Here is a 15,060-nt window from a genome sequence, read left to right as displayed (position 1 = left end):
CTCTGGAGCAATGTCCCTCAGTGGAACAGACTTTTAAATGTCCTGATTTTGTGCTCCGTTCCTCCGCTGATTGCCGGGAGCCGGCCCCTCCCCCCGGGGTCTATCTTCCTGTCATTTTAGATTCACTTCTCCGCCAGTCCTACCTTTCAGAAAGTGGTTGATTTTCTGTTTCTAGAGTTGCTGTTCTTCTCTTCGATCTCCCGTTGGATTTGTAGGTGTTTGCAATGTTTAGATAAGCTATCGAGCTGATCTCCTTCTACCTGATGTAGTCTCAGCCTGCTACTTCTCCGCCATCTTGACTCCTCCCCTTCTGCCCATTTCTTAAATGGAATATTAAATTTTGGCATGCTGAGTTTGATAAATTCTTTATGGAATTTGAGAATTATTTTGACTCTCAGAGTCTTTTGTAGGTCTTTAAAAAGTTTAGGATCTAGTTCTGCTCAAAGTGCTGGTAGTTTTTTATATGGACTGCATTAAATAGGTAGATTGGTTTTGGTAGCATAGACATTTTAACAATATTTTTTCTTCCCATCCATCAGCATGGAGTGTTTTTCCATTTCTTTGTGTATACGCTACAAATTCTTTATGTGTTCTATAGTTTTCAATGTAGAGGCATTTACCTCTTTCATCAGGTTTATTCTTAGGTATCTTGTGTCTGGTTCCATTGTGAATGAGACTGACTCCTTGATTTCCCTTTCTGCTGCTTCATTGTTGGAAATGCAACAGATGTCTGTATGCTGATTTTATATCCTGCAGCACTGAGTCTTTTATGTTTTCTCCATAGAGTATCATGTCATCTGCATGCACTGAAGTTTGGACTTGGTCCTTGTCAATTTGGATGTTATATTTTGTACTTTCTTTTCTTTTCTTTTTGTTGCCTGGCTGCTAAGTCTGGGACTTCCAGTACTATGTTAAATAACATTTATGACAGAGTCTTATTCCTAACACTAATGGTGAAGCCATTTTTCTGCTTTGAAGATTATATTGACTGTGGGTCTTTACATATGCCTTTTATCATGTTGGTTTATATTCTTTCTGTAACAACGTTGTTGAGGGGTTTTTATTTAATTTATATTTTTATTAAATATAATGTATTATTTGTTTCAAGGGTATAGGTCTTTGATTCATCAGTCTTACATAATTCACAGCACTCTCCATAGCATATACCTTCCACACTGTCCATCATGCAGTCACCTCACACCTCACTCTTCTAAGACACTCACTCTTATCATATTAGTTTCAATCAGTTTCTTTATGTGACTTATTGCTTATATATCTGGCTGTTTACATGTTTGTAGCAAAAATATGTACAGTTGTCAGATCTTGTTGGATAGACTCCTTAATTAGGAAATAGTGTCCTCATTCATCTTTCATTACAATCCTGGGTTTAAAATCTAGTTATTCTGATATAAATATGTTACTCTGATTTTCTTTTCACATTCATTATCATGATAGATTTTCTCTATCCAGTCACTTTCAATCTGATGGTATCTTTACATCTAAAATGAATTTCTTGTCAGAAGTATATTGATCTTTTTAAAAATCCATTCTGATACCAGTGCCTTTTTATTGTAACATTTATTCCATTTATATTCAGAGGAATATTTGATATATAAGAATTTCATGCCATCGTGGAGCCCCTGCATGGCTCATTCAGTTAAGTGTCTGACTTTAGTTTGGTCATGATTTCAGGGTCCTGAGATTGAGCCCCTCATTGGGCTCTCTGTTCAGCACAGAGTGTGCTTCTTCGTTTCTCTTTCCCCTCCCCTTGTTCCTGCTCTCTCTCTCTCTCAAATAAATTAATAAAATTTAAAAATAGAATAAATTAGTGCCATTGCATTGCCTCTAATTTAGTGTTTCTGGGTATTTTCTCTGTTCATTTTCCAGTCTTTGATGTTCTTGGTCTTCCCCTCTCAAGGAATCCCCCATATTATCTCTTACAGGGCTGGAGTACTCATGAACTTCTTTAATTTTGTTTTCTGGGACTTTTTTTGTCAGTCCTATTCTACATGACAGCTTTGCTGGATAAAGTATTCTTGGCTGAATAGTGTTCCCATTCTGCATTTTGAATATATCATGTCGCTTTCTTCTGACCTACCATATTTCTGTGGACATCTCTTCTATAGACCTGGTTTGGTTGTCCTTGTAGAATTTTTGTTTGTTTGTTTTCACTTGCTACTTTCAGGATTCCTTCCTTATTTGTGCCACTTGGATTTTGATGTTTATGTCTTCCTAAGATTGAGAACGTTTTCAGCAACAATTTGATCAAATAAACCTTCTGTCCCTTTCTTCATATTCTTGGATTCCTATGAAATGAATGTTATTGCATTTTGTGAGTTACCTGTGTTTCCTAAGTCCATATTGGTGAGCCAATACTATACTTTCCCTCTTCTTTTCAGCTTCCTTATTTTCCATAATGTTATCTTCATGTCAACGATTCTTTCCTGTTTCATCCATCCTCAGTGTCATTACATACAGTTGGTTTTGTGTCTTAATTATGAAATTCTTTTTCATTTTAGCATGACTTGTACTTAGTTCATTGGTCTCTTCAGTAAGGCATTGTTTAGGTCTCATTAGCATTTTTTAAGCCCAGCTTGTATCCTTAAAATTGTTGATAAGTCACATAAAATTATGTAAAATTGTTGATGAAAGCCTCTGCCTTCAGCTTAGGTCATGATCTCGGGGACCTGGGATCAAGCCCCGCATCAGGCTCCCCACTTAACAGGGAAGTCTGCCTCTCCCTCTCCGTCTGCCTCTTCAGCTACTCATGATCTCTCTCACTGTCTTTCTATCAAATAAATAAATAAAATCCTTAAAACATTTACCATAAGTAAGTGGGATTTATTCCTGTGTTGTAATGATTGTTTAGTATTCACAAATCAATCAATTTGATACACCACATTATAAAAGAAAGGATAAGGACTGTACGATCCTTTGATTAAATGAAAACAATATATTTGGGAAAAGGATAGCATCCAGTTATGATAAAAAGCCTCAATAAAGTAAATTTAGAGGGAACAAACCTCAATAAAGTCCATATAAGTTTATTTTTATTTATTTGACAGTCAGAGATTACAAGTAAGCAGAGAATCAGGCAGAAAGAGAGGAAAGCAGGCTCCTCGCTGAGCAGAGAGCCCAATGCAGGACTTGATCCCAGGACCCCAAGATCCTGACCTGAGCCGAAGGCAGTGGCTTAACCCTCTGAGCCACCCAGGCACCCCACCTTATAGAATCATTTATATCAGGTGATTATAGAGCAACGTTTTACTACAGCAATTGCATTCTGAGATTCAGCTAAGAACACAAATTCTCAAAATTTCTCCACTAGAAACCAAAGTGAACACACTTTCTCTTCAAGAAAAGGATAAATAGGAGTCAGGATGGCAGAGGAGAAGGGATTCTAAGTTTTTCTCATTTCTTGAATAGAGTTAGATACCTCTCAAATCATTCTGAAACCTCATAACTCAAGTAGAGATCTGAGAAAAGAAAAGCTGCAGGGCTACAGGTAGGAAAGTGACCTCCTTTTGGAAGGTAGAAGGTCAGAGACTTGAAAATGGTGTGATACAACTAATGATACAGGGGGTGGAAAGGAGTCCTCCTAGAGATGCTATTGCAAAGTACTAGAAGTAGTGGAGCATAAAATCAGAAGGATTTTTTAATTTCAATTTTTATATATGTTTTATTATTTTTTGCTTTTATTATATTTTAATTATTTTTTAACATGTTGGGATTCAGTTTCTCTAAACAAGCAGATGAAGACACAAAGATATCTAGTTTCTTGTTTTGGTTGTTGTTTTTCTTGTGTTTTTTTCTTCCTTATTCTTTTCTCATCTTGAATAAAAAATGATGAGATGGAGAAATTTATCACAAGAGTAAGGAAGTGGTTCTCATAGCCATAGATTTAATCATACAGTTACAAGTAAGAAGTCTGAACTAGAATTTAAAGCAAAAATTATAAAGATACTAGCTATGCTTGAAAAACAAATACATAGAAGGTACTAGAAAAATCCATCACTATAGACATACAAGGACTGCAATATAGACATGCTGAAATTAAAAATGCTATCACTGAGGTCCAGTCCCAAGTGGAGACCATATAAATGAGGATGAACGAAATAGAAGAGGAATTTAGTGATATAGAAGACAAAGTTATGGAAAATAATGAAGCTGGTCAGAGGAAAGATAGACGACTCTTAGATAATGAAGGTAGACTTAGGGAATTCAGCATTCCATTAGTGAAAGAATATCTGTATTGTAGGAGTCTCAGAAGAAGAGTAGAAAAGAAGCAGCAGGTTTAGTTGAACAAATTATAGTTGAGAACTTACCTAAACCAAAAAAAGGAAACAGGTATTCAGGTACAAGAGGCACAGAGAACTCCCCCCAAATCAACAGAAATAAGTCAACACCATGACATACTAGAGTGAAAATTCACAGTGAAATTTCAAAGATAAGGAGAACATCCTAAAATCACCCTGAGACAAGATGTACTTACCTACACATGTAGGCACATAAGACTTGCAGCAGGCCTGTCCACAGAGACCTGACAGGCCAGAAAAGACTGGCATATTCAATGTGCTAAGTTGGAAAAATATGCAGCCAAGAACACTATATCCAGCTTGGCTGTCATGCAGACCAAATAAATAAATACAGGAATTCATGAACACTAACCCAGCCTTGCAAGAAATATTAAAGGGACACATAAAGCAAAAAGAGTTCCCAAAAGTAACAAAAGCCATAAAGGAACGGAGATAATCCACAGATATGGCAATCTTACATGTAATAAAATGGCACTAAATTTATATTTTAATAATTCTCTAAATATAAATGGATAAAATGTTCCAATTAAAAGACAAAGGATAACATAATTGATTAAAAAATTTAAAAAGACTCATCAGTACACTGCCTACATGAGATTCATTTCAGACAGAAAGACACCTCCAGATTTCAAATGAAGATGTAGAACAATGGAGTATTATGCCTCCATCAGAAAGGACGAATACCCAACTTTTGTAGCAACATGGACGGGACTGGAAGAAATTATGCTGAGCAAAATAAGTCAAGCAGAGAGAGTCAAGTATCATATGGTCTCACTTATTTGTGGAGCATAACAAATAACATGGAGGACATGGGGAGATGGAGAGGAGAGGGAGTTGAGGGAAACTGGAAGGGGAGATGAACCATGAGAGACTATGGACTCTGAAAAACAACCAGAGGGTTATGAAGGGGCGGCAGGGGGGTGGGGGGGGGTGGGAGGTTGAGGAACCAGGTGGTGGGTAATAGGGAGGGCACGTACTGCATGGAGCACTGGGTGTGATGCCAAAACAATGAACACTGTTATGCTGTAAATAAACAAATAAAAAAAAATGAAGATGTAGAGAATGATTTCTCATACTAATGGACATCAAAAGAAAGTCGGAGTAACCATCCTTTTGCCAGAAATAAATATTAGGCCAAAGATTACAATAAGAGATGAAGAAGGACAGTATATGATTATAAAGGGGTCTATATAATAGGAAGATCTAACAAATGTAAATATTTATGCCCATAACATAGGAGTAGTCAATTGTATAAATTAATTAATAATAAACTTAAAGGATTTCATTGAAAATGCTACAATAATAGTGGGCTTTAACACCCTAATCATAGCAATGGACAAATCGTCTAAGCAGAAGATAACCAAGGAAACAAGGGCTTTGACACACTGGACCAGCTGGACTTAACAGATAGTCAGAGCATTTCATCCTAAAACACTCAGAAATACATTCTTCTTCTGTGTGCATGGAAAGTTTTCCAAACGGATTACATACTGGATCATCAATTTTTTTGAAAAAGATTGAGATCATGCCATACATATTTTCAGACCGCAATGCTATGAAACTTGAAATCTAATATATGAAAACATAGAAGGACCACAAATGCATGGAGGTTAAAAGGAATCCTATTTCAGAATGAATGGGTCAACCAGAAAATTAAAAAAGAATTTTGAAAATTCATGGAAGCAAATGAAACTGAATACACGACAGTTGTGAACCACTGGGAAGCAGCAATGGCAGTTCTAAGAGGTAAGTATATAGCAATACAAGCCCCAGAGACAAGAAAAGTATCAAATGCACAACCTAATCTTATACTTAAAGATACTGGAGATAAAAAGGACATAAACCATAAATCCAGTGGGAGATAAGAAATAATAAAGATTAGAGCAAAGGGGCACCTGGATGGCTCAGTGGATTAAAGCCTCTACCTTCAGCTCAGGTCATGATCCCAGGGTCCTGGTACTGAGTCCTACATCATGCTCTCTGCTCAGCAAGGACTCTGCTTTCCTTCCTCTTTCCTCTTCCTGACTCTCTGCCTACTTGTGATCTCTGTCAAATAAATAAATAAAACCTAAAAAAAAAAAGGATTAGAGCAGAAAGCAAAGAAACAGAAATTAAAGAAAAGAACAGAGAAATGTGACTAGGAACTGCTTCTTTGAAAGAATTAATAAGATTGCTAAACCTCTAATCAGGTTTACCAAAAATAAAAGAGAAAGGACCCAGATAAATAAAAGCATAAATGAGAGAGGAGAAAACACAGCAAAACCCAAGAAATGCAAACAATCATATGGAAATATTATGAGCAAATACATGCCAAAAAGCTGGGCAAGCTGAAATAAATGGATACAGTCCTTGAAACATAATATACCAAAATTCAATGAGGAAGAAACAGAAAACCTAAACAGACCCAAAACCAGCAAAAAGGGGAAAAAAAACTGAATTACCAAAAATTTCCCAAAAAGTATCCAGAGACAAATGGCTTCACGGGGGAATTCTGCCAAGTAATAAAATAAGAATTAATGCCCATATTTCTGAAAGTATAAAAAAATAGAAAAAAGGAAAACAGCAAACTCCTTCTATGAGACCAGCTTTGCCCTGAGGCCAAAACCACAGAAGAATGCCCCCTAAAAAGAATTACAGACCAGTATCCCTGATGAATAAGAATGCATATAGTCTCACCATTATACTAGCCAACAGGATCCAATGGTACATTTAAAGGATTATTCAACATGACCATGAGGGATTTATTCCTGCACTGAAAAGTGACTCAACCTCAGCAAGTCAATCAATGGGATAAACCACATTAAAAAATGGACAAAAATAAAATAAAAAACAAACGCAAGAAGCATATGACATTCTCCATAGATGCAGAAAAAGCATTTCACAAAATGCTGCATCTTCTTTGAAAAAACTCTCTGTCATGTAGAAAGAGAGGGAATATAACTCAACATCATAAAGACCATATACGAAAGACCCACAATAGATATAATCCTCAACAGACAAAGACTGATTTTCCCTACGTTCGGGAACACACCAGGTTTGTCCACTCTCACCACCGATGTCCAAATGTTCATGGAAATGTGTGGTTCCTCTCATAGCAGATCTCCTGTGCTTCTGCCTTTTGCCTCCCTATCCCTGGAAAACAATCCTACAACCATGCTGTAGCAAGCAGTTTATGTCAACACAGAGCAGAAAACTTGCATCTAGACACTCTCTTCTCAGGCAGGTTTCCTGCTCCTAAAGCTCGGAAGAAAGGTAGGTGTTTTTTTTTTTGTTTTGTTTTGTTTTGTTTTTTGTTTGTGTGTTTGTTTTGCTGTTTTGTTTTTGTTTGTTTGCTTGTTTGTTTTTAACTTTCTGAAGTCTGGGAACTCTGCCATACTCAGCACCACCCATTTTCATGTCACCCCAGGGATCCTGAGACCAATCTTGTCACTCAGGATTGACAAGGATTCCACCTGGCTTCCCTACCTGAGCATTTTTAAGCCAGGGACACCCCCTCAGTAGCAGACTTCTAAATGTTACCATTTTCTGATCTGCTGCTAAGAAGACTTTGTGGTAGCTTCCCCAGGCAGGTTCCCACCCCAAAGCTATATAACACCAGATTCAAATCTGAACACCACCTCCCTTCTGAATGGTGGGCCCTTTTCTACTTGTAGACATGCAGCATTTGTTTTCTCAGATCACTGATTCATTTGTTGTGTGTTCTGAATGACCTGATAAATATTTACTTATATTTGAGGGAGGAGACAAACTTAAGTCCTCCTCCCACCGCTTTCTGTTGGAAGCTAGACATGAAGGCAGTGAACCTGCTGACAGGCTGGATTTTGTTCTCCCCTGTCTATGAGAGCTGAATATTGTTTTGGCAAAAGGTAATGACTTGGGACACAGCATCATCCTTTCTTGGTTTAAGTTTATTTTGGGGAGACATAGCAAACATAATAGCTACAATTTTCTACATTTATATTTAAGCTTTAATGGAGGAGTGGAAAGTAGCATCATATTATGAACTTACCCATGAAATGGGACAGTTCATGGGGTTTAATTGTCCATGTCTTCATGAATACTGGCGATAGCATTTCAGGGAATGGTGACGATGAGTGACACATTTTGCTTTATACTGGTTGAGTCTTTCAGCCTCACCATGAACTTCACTATAAATACATCCCAAAGATGAATTTTTCTTCCTGAAAAAAGTTAACCTGTTTTCCATTCGATGATGTCAGAAGGGTCACTGAAAAAGCCCTTGGTCATTGGCCAGCTGAGCTACCTGGTGACTGGCCACCTGAATGAGACTAATTTGTGAGTGCCCGGGTGATTCACCAGGGCATGGTGGTAATATCACAAGAAGGCATTATGATGCCCCAGGGTGAGGCCAGCAAGACAGGCTAGGTTGTGCCGCTGATGGGGAGACCAACTGAGCCGCCTCCTCGAAGTCTCCCCACAAGGCTGTGGAATGGATTGGGGCTCACCCAGCAGTAAGACCCCAAGAAATTGGAAGGAGCTCTTTTCCTTCCAGAAGTCTTTCCAGGGAGAGCAGCTTCTCCTACAGGCAGAGCAGGGAGACTGCGGGAAAGCGGGGTGGAGGGGGAGTCACTGTCGAGGCCAGAGCCTCTGAGGACCTCCGGAGCACCGCTCCAGCCTCCACAGAGATGGGCACTGCCTCTGGGAGCAGGTGGCAGCAGGTTGGGGAGGGAACAGTGTGGACCTGACCTCCAGAGGCGCTGCTCCATCTGCTTCAGAGATGGGCCTGGCCTGGGGGAGCTGGTGTTGGTTCTGGGCATGGAGTGGGCTGTGCAGAAAGAGGGGCTGTGGGGGCGACCCACAGGAGGCCCAGCCCCAAAAGGCAGGGAGATTCAGGTAATCCTGGTCAGCCTGCACAGACCCCACACAGGAGGCCCAGCCAAGAGCAGTCCAGAAGCCCCCTGGTGGATGCAGCAAGGAAAAGGGCCCAATTGTTGAGATAATCCAAGAACTTGTGTCAAGTTTGTTGCAGGGGTGCAAGATACTGGTTTTGGAGAACTTGTCTACAATCAGGGGTTGATTTAAAGGATGTCTTTTTTTTTTCTTTTTTCTTTTTTAAGCGACAAATTTGCTTCCCCCTCCTTCCCCACAGATCCCATCCTAAATCACACTGTTACCCCATTCCAACAGGTCCAGCAGATCATAAACATCTTCCTCTGCTGTGATTCTCTTTTGTTTTTAAATTTTGAATCATTATTAATTTTTTGCATACTTTGCATCTTTGTTCTAAAATATAAACTTTTTCAATCTATGGGCATGCCTATACATGAAGGAGATTGGTGTGCCCAAAGTGACAGGATGATTTCTTAACAGAAAATTTACCTAGTTGTACTACTTTCTGTACTTAGCTTGAATATTTTTTAAAAAATGTCCTTGGTGCCCTGGGTGGCCTAGTTGGTTAAACTTCTGCCCTAGGCTCAGCTCATGATCCCAGGGTCCTGATAGTGAGCCCTGCATCTGGTTTCCTGGTTGGGGCAGTGCCTGCTTACCCCTCTCCTGCTCCCTTTGCTTGTGCTTTCTGTGAAACAAAGACAATATTTTTTAAGTTAATTTAAAAAATAAGTAAAAATAAGAAAATGAAATTAAATTTCTTTGCCTGTCACTAATTTTCCAGTGCAGTAAAAGTGACAGTAATATTAATAGAGCAAAGTTGGCTGCTTTATTAAAACCAATGAGTGTACTGAAACTTTTCGGGAACAAAGTCCCTGAGAAATGCAAGGATGGCATGTGTATGGATAAAAATTGTATGATGGTTACTATGCTGATTTTAGTGGCAATGGTGAAGATGGTAAAAAAAATCACAGCTACTGTGCATGGGTCACTCATGCCACTCAGATTTGACACATCCAGTATAAACTATCCCATTTAGTCTTGTCATTTTTTTTTGCTTTTTATTCAGATTTATTTAGGTATAATTGACAAAAATTTCATATATATAAGGGACACAGTTTCATTTAAGTATTACGCTTCCTAATAACTACAAAGTGCATATCCACCAATTCACTTAGCTTGTGTATGTGGGGTGTGTGTGTGTGTGTGTGTGTAAGAATACTACCAACTGGTGAGATCTCCAGTAACAGGAAATTTCCAATATACCATGTTGTTAACTACATATAAATTGCTGTAAGTATAACTTATTCAACATGTATACTGGAAACTTAGCATTTGACCCACATCTTCCCAATTTTCCCTGCCTTTAGTCACTGACAATTGCCATTCTACTCTTCTAAAGATTGACTTTTAGATTTCATTTATAATTGTAATTATAAAGTGTTTGTCTTTCTATGTCTGGCTTATTTCACTTCTCTCTATGTCCTCCAGGTTCATCCATGATACTTTTATTTCATTTTATCCATTCATTTGTCAATGAATATATCATATTAACTTCCACATTTTAGCTATTGTGAGTCACACTGCAATAATGATTACACGAGTAAAGTATAGCTTCGAATTTGATTTCATATCATTTTATTTCCTTTGCATAGATATCCAGAAGTGGGATTGTTGGAACTTAGGATAGTTTTACTTTCAACTGTTTGAAAAACTTCCATACTATTTTCCATAATGGCTGTACTAATTTATATTCCCATCAATAATGCTCAAGTGTTGTTTTTGATCCGCATTCTCTCCAACAGACATCATTCTGTTCAATTATTGATAATAATCATTCCAAGAAGTGTGAGATCATATCTCATGATTCTGATCTGCTCTCCTGATGAGTTAAAGGCTCAAAGAGTTGGATTCACTAATCCATGTTTACATTTCTAGTAAGTGACAGCTAGCATTAGATCTAACATTGGCTCCAAAAATCTGCAGCATGTTTTACAATAAAGCAAAATAAACTTCTCTTCAGTCTGAATCTAAAGACAAAGTATATACTGATAAATCAGATATCTCTCCATGCATCTCTCTACCTACTTACCTATTTATCAGTACTGATTCTCTGATGTGATATTTCATGACGATATATATACAGAAACACACAGATATATGCACATACAAATACTATACATTTTAGATCTCTGTGTACAATGAAATCCTTAGGATCACAAGCTTTATAACCATCTAAACAAGTAAAAAATACACATTGGTTAACTATTTTAAATGAGTCTTAATCCCGAAGTCATGAAAGCATTCTGAACTCTGTGCTATTTGTCTTTTTTTTTTTCACTTTTTAAAATTTCTTTTCAGTGTAACAGTTCATTGCTTTTGCACCAAACCCAGTGCTCCATGCAAGACATGCCCTTCCTATTACCCACCAACTGGTTCCCTAACTTCCCACCCCCCCGCCCCTTCAAAACCCTCAGGTTGTTTTTCAGAGTCCATAGTCTCTCATGGTTCATCTCCACTTCCAGATTCCCTCAACTCCCTTCTCCTCTCCATCTCCCCATGTCCTCCATGTTATTTGTTATGCTTCACAAATAAGTTGTCTTCTTTAACAGAAACTGTTGTGGAAACATTAGTAGGCATGAAAAATTTCATGTATGACTTATTGCAGAGATACTGTAGGGAAATGTGCTTGGCTGGACTCCAGAGGATTGTCCTCTTGGCAACCTGATACATTCTAGGGAAGTCATTTCATAATACCGTAAAAATCTAGATAATGGATAGCAATGCAAAATAATTATTATCTATGGGCATGCAGATACAAGTATGAACAAATTTTTCAAAGAACTGAGGTATGCTTTGTGCAGCCAGTAGGTTCATGGTAGTCCTTTGGAAAAAGGTCTGCTAGGTCTTTTAGAGATCTCTTCCCCCATAGGTGGGTAAAGAAGTTTATTTTGATAAAGTTCACACAAGAGTATGACAGAGTTCTTGAAAAGAGAAGAAAAAAAACAAATTTATATGAAAATTGGTGATTTTTGTTTTTTGCATTCAGATGCTTATTAAAGTTTAGTCTGATATTTCTTATAAAATTTTAGGGAAAATGATAGAAATTTCTTTGTTAAATGCAAATTCTGGTTGCAACTATGCAATAATCAGACAAAATGAATTGTGACCAGACTTATTTACTGATCTGAATGATCTTTTTATGTGATCTGAATCACTTATTTAGTGATCTGAATGATCATTTGCTTCAGAAGAAAATTCTACATCGTCTGGTATCTAGAGAACACATTTCTAGATTTGCCAATGGATCATATATAGTTTAACTAAATTACTTCTCATCACATGGGATCCACATTTAATCTCTATGATAATGATCCTATATTTGAAAAATCACTTTATTCTGTAAATATGTGAATCAATAAGGTGAGAGGTTTTTCAAGTCTTATTTGCAATTGAATAAGAACATTGGAAACCTAGGAAAAAGAATATCTGTAATATTGATAATGCTTATTAAATTATATTAAGCTAAATTCAAAATGGTAATATGCAAATTATGTATAACTTACATTATATTGAGGACTTTTCTCATTATGATGTAGGAATAAACTGAATATATACATTTACAAAGCAACTTACAGGGGAGTTGCAGATATGGGAGTCTCTTTGGCATCAGCTCCTATTCATAAAATGAACAACATTCAGTTGTGATGGCTCTAAAAAGATGGGATATAAACAGAGAAAAGGTTTAGGAAAGCATTTACAGGGAGAACCAAACCTGCTTCAAATACAGTCACAGCATTCTAAGGCGGGTTTGGGTTTTCCTCAGGGCCACTGAAATCTCCTCATGTGCTGCCTATCGAATGGAAATCTGATGACCCTGTATGGATGCATCAGTGGCCCTTACATGCAGATAAATTGGCAATGGCAGCGACTTTAATGGAAGAACAGCTGCTTTTGAGTCATTTAAAAGAATCTTTTAGCCCTTGGAATACTCCTATATTTGTAATTAAAGGGAGACAAACCATAAATGACTCTTAATCTCACAAAACAAACTGGGGGTTGCTGGGGGGAGGTGGGATTGGGAGAGGGGGAGCGGGCTATGGACATTGGGGAGGGGAGGCGAACCATAAGAGACTATGGACTCTGAAAAACAACCTGAGGGTTTTGAAGGGTCAGGTGTGGGAGGTTGGGGGAACAGGTGGTGGGTAATGGGGAGGGCACGTTTTGCATGGAGCACTGGGTGTTGTGCAAAAAGAATGAATACTGTTACGCTGAAAAAATAAATAAAATGGAAAAAAAAATAAAATAAACAAAAAAAAAAAGAAAAAAGAAATCAGGAAAATGGAGACTTTTACAGGATCTAAGGGCAGTAAATGCCACAATGAAACTTATGGGGGTCCTTCAGCCTGGATTGCCCATGCCATCGGCTATTCCTCTGCAATATAAATTAATTGTACTAGATCTAAAAGATTGTTTTTTCACCATTCCGCTAGCCTCCAGAGACTGTGAACAATTTGCTTTTACTATTCACAGTACTAATCATAAAGAACCTGCTAAAGGTTATCAGTGGCAGGTCCTGCCTCAGGGCATGGCCAATAGTCCTACTCTATGCCAGGAATTTGTTTCTCGTGCAATTTCTCCATTTTGGATGCAATTTGAGCCGATGATTTATTGTATACACTATATGGATGATATTCTTCTAGCGGCTGAAACGGAGGAAATTTTGCAACAAGCCTTTGCCTTTTTAGTCACTCAATTACAACAATATAATTTAGTAATTGCTGCTGAGAAGATGCAAAAAATGGAGCCTTTTGAATATTTGGGATTTATTATTGAGAATAAAAGAATTTGTCCTCAAAAAATTTCTTTGCATACACAGTCTTTGCATACTTTAAATGATTTTCAAAAATTATTAGGAGATATTAACTGGATTAGACCCTTTTTACATCTAACTGCTGATGACCTAAAGCCTTTATTTGATATCTTAAAAGGGGATAGTTCTCCCTCCTCTTCTCGAACTTTAACCGAGGATGCTAAAGCTGCATTACAATTAGTTAATGATAAATTGTCACAGGCGCAGATCTGTCAGTATGACCCTACCACGCCAATATATCTAATACTGTTAATGCCATCCAAGTTACCTTTAGCAGCTATATGGCAAGTTCATGGGCCTTTGGAATGGATTCATTTAGCTTTGCACCAACTACATGTCATCACTGGGCAAATAGAGTTATTAACACAACTGATTAACAAAGGTCTCCAGAGGATTATTCTTAATACAGGTAAGGAACCTGAATATTTGGTCCTGCCTATGTTAACAACTAAGCGTGTGCAAACGTTATTTAATTTTAATCTTGACTGGCAAATAGCCCTGTCTAATTATCCAGGACAACTTAAGTATCACTTGCCAGCAGATAAATTATTACAATTTCTTTCTACTACCTCTACTATGATAAATAATCCTGTTCAAACACTGCCTCTCGCTTCTGCTATTGTTTTCATAGATGCAGACAAGAGAGGGCATATTGGCATTCATAAATCTTCCTGCTCGGGTCAGGAATCTTTTCAGGCATTTTATGCTACTAAGTCAGTTCAAAGAGCTGAATTAAAGGCAGTACTGTTGGCTTTAGAAAAATTTCCTGAACCATGTAATTTATATACTTACAGTCATTACGTGACACGTGCTGTTCCAGTGTTGCCTACTGCTTAAATCCTTACTAATGATGAAGAGCTTTTTTACCTCTTCACAAATATTCAACAATTATTAAATAAGAGAATTCATCCCATATACATTTCACACATCAGGGCACATACTAATCTGCCCAGGCCTTTGGCTGAAGGCAATGCTATTGTGGATGCTTTAACCCATATACAATTGTCAATGACCACTAAAATT

This window comes from Meles meles, chromosome 3, assembly GCF_922984935.1.
Source record: "Meles meles chromosome 3, mMelMel3.1 paternal haplotype, whole genome shotgun sequence".
In the NCBI taxonomy this organism is placed as follows: Eukaryota; Metazoa; Chordata; class Mammalia; order Carnivora; family Mustelidae; genus Meles; species Meles meles.
This window is presented reverse-complemented; position numbering follows the sequence as displayed.